The sequence below is a fragment of the Lactuca virosa genome, chromosome 7 (genome assembly GCF_052849685.1).
Source record: "Lactuca virosa cultivar CGN04683 chromosome 7, Lactuca_virosa_CGN04683_v6, whole genome shotgun sequence".
NCBI lineage: Eukaryota > Viridiplantae > Streptophyta > Magnoliopsida > Asterales > Asteraceae > Lactuca > Lactuca virosa.
Genome location: NC_136432.1, coordinates 199,872,781 through 199,877,510, shown reverse-complemented (window position 1 = coordinate 199,877,510; position 4,730 = coordinate 199,872,781).

The window sequence follows — 4,730 nt, the reverse complement described above, 5'->3', positions numbered from 1 at the left end:
ATGCAAAATGGCATAAGAAGATTTCATGATCATCATGAAGAAAACTAAATTTCTAGATGGGGACTTATATACACCCAACATAGCATCCCACACCTATTATGATAAACATAAATAATAAGAGCATGAAGGACAAGAATACGACACATACCTGCAGCTTTGACTAATGGAACTCGGGTCCCTCGACCTATGACTGTAATGCTCGACTCCTCACTGCAGGAACCTCCACTCTGCAGTCGCGACCATCAGTAATCCTCAAAGTAGCAGGAGCGGGCGTCCTCACCGCTCATCTCATCAACTCCGGACAATCGGCCTTCTTGTGGACCACTTTGTTGCAGCGAAAACATATCGAAACCAATTCCCGAGGGAAATTCCTACCAAAATGACCCATCTGTCTGCAAATGAAACATCAACTCCCTGTCTCCCGACAGCCTCCTACATGGGTGCTGCCATACTTGGTACAACAGACCCGACCCTGTTGGCCTCCCAACCGCGAATCCTGAGTCCTGGGCCTCGATGCTTGGCCCACTACGGTCTGAAACGAGTCTGCCTTCCTCTTCCCGAGGTGCTCTAAATCAATCTCCCACTCACAGGCTCTAGCAATCCCTTCATTCATGATATTACACCTTGACAAGCTCACAAACTCCCTTTCCAACGGTTGCACTAAGATAGTTGACACATCCTCCGCCCAGAACCGGGTCACAAACTCACAGTCTCCAACTCAGTAAGCGTCATAGATTGTGCAATCAATTTCCAACAATTCCTTGCCGCATGATGCAAGAGATCCAAGGCAAACTGAACCTTGACTCCTATGGGATAGGGACTAGTGCGAAAAACACCTTCCATCTCCTCAATCCATTGCAAACTCAGTACTCTGGAAGTCCTTCCACCAATTGGCTCATCACCAGAGCCTGAACCAAGACATGCACCTCCTGCATGCGTGCTCATCACCATTCTGAAAAGCAATCATATACAGAATCAGTACATACCCAAATATTCCTCATCCCACCAGCTTCCTAGATTCACTGTGGTCTTCTTGGTCTCGGATATAAATCCTGTGATTTCAGTAGTACACACCTAATACTACCTTCCACACCTATTTATACCCTCCTCAAGGACTACGCCGACTCCTCCAAGTCACTCTTCCCAACTGATACATTTCTCAAACTATAAGGCGTCCTACACACCAAAGAATCCCATAGGAACTCCCTAAGACTCCCTTCCTCACCCCTCTCTGCTATCAGCTGCAGAAGGAACTTCTACAAATACTACCTAACTACTGCATGAACACAATTACATACTACTAGGGCTAGATAATTCTTCGAATGACAGGTCCCACACTACAACGGTTGGACTCCAAAAAGAGTTGCGCAATAGAGTTAAACCTATCATTCTAAAATTATCCAATTGTAATAATATGTAACCCAACGCGTTCGTCAACTAGTCAGCTGGTACAAACATAATTTCCTAAAGCACAAAGCATGCAACATTCGAACATCAAGTAACTTGACTCAAAACATACCCTATATATGTCATCCTAATAAGTAACTGATCTGATACTAGCATGCAAATCTAAAAGCTCATACAGATAGGCACATAGAGGCATCTTTCCTAGCATTCTATCATGCAATTCTGAGCAGATCCTTAGCCCCTAATCTAGCATGCAATTCTCATGTCATAGAATAAAACATATAACTTGTATGGGTATTTTGGTAAGACTTACTTGAGCTCGGCAGATTGCACGCATCATACCCTTTGTCTTTTATTAAAAATCCTTATATTAAAATGTTTCTTTTTTTGAAAAACTAACCAAACCCTCGATTTGAGTCCATGCACACCCGAGAGTATGCCCGAATCCCTCAAACCTGGCTCTGATACCAACTTGTAATGTCCCAAAAATACGGATAAAATTTTGTTTTTTAATTTCATTCAAATCACACGACAATAATATCAAAATAGTCAATAGAGTATCATAGTAACATGTTATCAGAGTAAAAATTCCCAAAATCACTAAGTGCGGAAAACATAGGGTGATGCGGTGCGATCAGGCTGGGCCCTTCCCCTTTGAACTAGAAGTACCTGAAACATAAACTTAAGACTGTAAGCACAAAGCTTAGTGAGTTTCCCCAAAATACCACATACGAAACAAACATACTGCCAAGCATATATGGGTGCTTTCCTACCCCTTCGGTCTATTTTAAGCGAATATTGTCAAGCATATATGGGTGCTTGCCTACACCTTCGGTCTATTTCAACCGGATACTATTAAGCATATATGGGTGCTTGTAACCCCTTTCGATCTATTTCAACCAGATACCAGGTCTATTTCACCCCATACTACTACCACATAAAATCATAAGAGTAATCACTGAGTCATCAAGCAAATACAGGCATAACTGACAATTTTCACAAAAACAATCATCACACTACATCATAAATTAGTGGGCCGACATTGGTGCCATCGACCCATGGATACTGCGTAGGAAGACTCACCTGAGACTGAAGATATCAAATCGCACTCGGCATATGACTCGTGTCACAACTAGGAATTCTAATGCTTTGTAAACATTTAACAAGGATAACATTGTAACTAAAACTTAAAAGCATGTATGATTCTTATTCAATGACAACAAAATTCCATCAAACACTCTATACAAACACTCAAATAGTCAACAAAAGGTTGGAAACCCTAGAAATCCCGGTTTAAGTCCAATATGGACTAGGATTTCCTTATTGGGCCTAATGGGCCAATAAACTTCCAATTTGACTATTTTGGGCTTAGAACTCTTAAATGGGCTCTCATTGGACCCACTCTCATGAGACTTAACCTTTTTGGGCCTTATAAGTCTAAAATGGACTAGTTTACCTTTAATGGGCCTTATTGGGCCATAACAAATCCAATTAGCCTTAATGGACTCAAATCCATTCTTTTATGCAAGATTTGGGCCGTGAACTACTCTAAAGGCCCAATGGGCCGAAAACCATCAAATTGGGCCTCATATTATGGACTCAAGCATAAAAGGCCCAAACCATTCTTTTCCTTTACCCCCTCTCGGCCCAAGTAGAAAAAAAAGGGAAAAGAAATAAATAAATAGCCATGACACCTCATTGTTGTTTAGGGGTTAATTATGGGATTATCCAACAAACAACTAGACAAATCTCATGTTCCCATGCACTCATCTCTCTCTTCTCCTTCTTCTTATTACTCACGGCCAAAGATCACAACACCCACACACACATTTCATCAACTTCTTTCAAACACACTCTCTCTAGAAAAGCTTCTTCTTCTCCATTCAAATTTTCGATATCGTGGAACATTTCAAGGAGATTCTTCCACAAGAATCATCATCCTAGGTAATTTGATGCTTGGATCCATAATCTAGTCTCTTTGTTTCATCAAGAATCTCTTCTAAACTCACACCAACTCATGATCATACTCCTAGAAAACTCTAAGTTCGATATCCACCCAAGAAGGCTTACTAGGATCAAACTCTTCCATTTCTTTCTTCAAAACCGACAACAACAAGCAAAGGTGAGTTCATACCCCCTTGTTTTCGGTTTTTACTTGTTTTTGGGGGGAGAATACAAGTATTATGTGATGATCTATGTGTGTTTGCATGCTACATGTGATTTCTTTAGTTTATTGGTTGTGATAATATGTAATATTTGTTATATTTCGAGATCTATAGAAAAAAGGGTGAAAGAATCATAAACAAAAACATAATAAACAACATACATCATGGATCTAAGGGTCTTTAAGTTTAAAAAGTGAAAAACAAAACCAAAAGAACCTTACAAGTGTCATTTTTACAAAAATAACAAAGATTGGGTATAAATTGTAATTTGTCGATTTTATGAGGGTTATAAGTTGTTTATTTGTTTAAAAGCTGATTTTTATGAAAATAACACTTTTCAAAGGGTCAAAAACATAAATTTTAGCTTAATGGGCTTAAAAGTGGGCCTAATGGGTTTTGGGCCCAAAGTTGCGAAAAAATGAGATTTAGAGGGGCTGAATTGGAAAACTTAACAAACTATGGGTCTAAAATGTAAATAAACTTTCCAGGGGTTAAAAATGAGTTTATTACCAAATTTGGACTAAAAATGCAAAGTTTTTGATTTTGGGGTCAAAATTGTAAAACTTACGGAATTTGGGCCAAAAATGTAAACTTTTTACAAATAAAGGCTGGAAATGAAAAATGCAATAGTTTTGGGCAAAAATTTCTATTCAAATAAAGTTTGGGTGGAAAATGTCAATAAAAATGGTTTAAGGACCAAAAATGTTAATTTTCATAAAAAGGGACTAAAACTGTCATTTTATAGAAAAAGGTGTCACAATGGTTAATCTAAATGTTTTTGGGCCAAATTAAAACGACCATAACTTTTGGGGTTAAAAATAGCAAATAAACATTTAACGTACCACGAATACCAACAATACGAACTCAAACTCGATAAAACATACGCGATTCAAAAGTTGGGCTCAAATACCTTCTTTACGTGTTCTTGGGCCTTTGTGGCCCAATATCATGTTTATTGGGCCCGATAGATTCACACATGTTTATTGGGCCTCCTGTGACCCAATTACATGCCTAAGGGACCCTCAATCGCTTTTACATGCTATTGGGCCTCAGTGGCCCATTAGCATTGCTAGTAAGGTCCAAATAAATCATATGCGAAATGGGCTAACGCGTCCTTCGTATACTCGACAGCCTTAAATAACATACGTGATTAGTAGG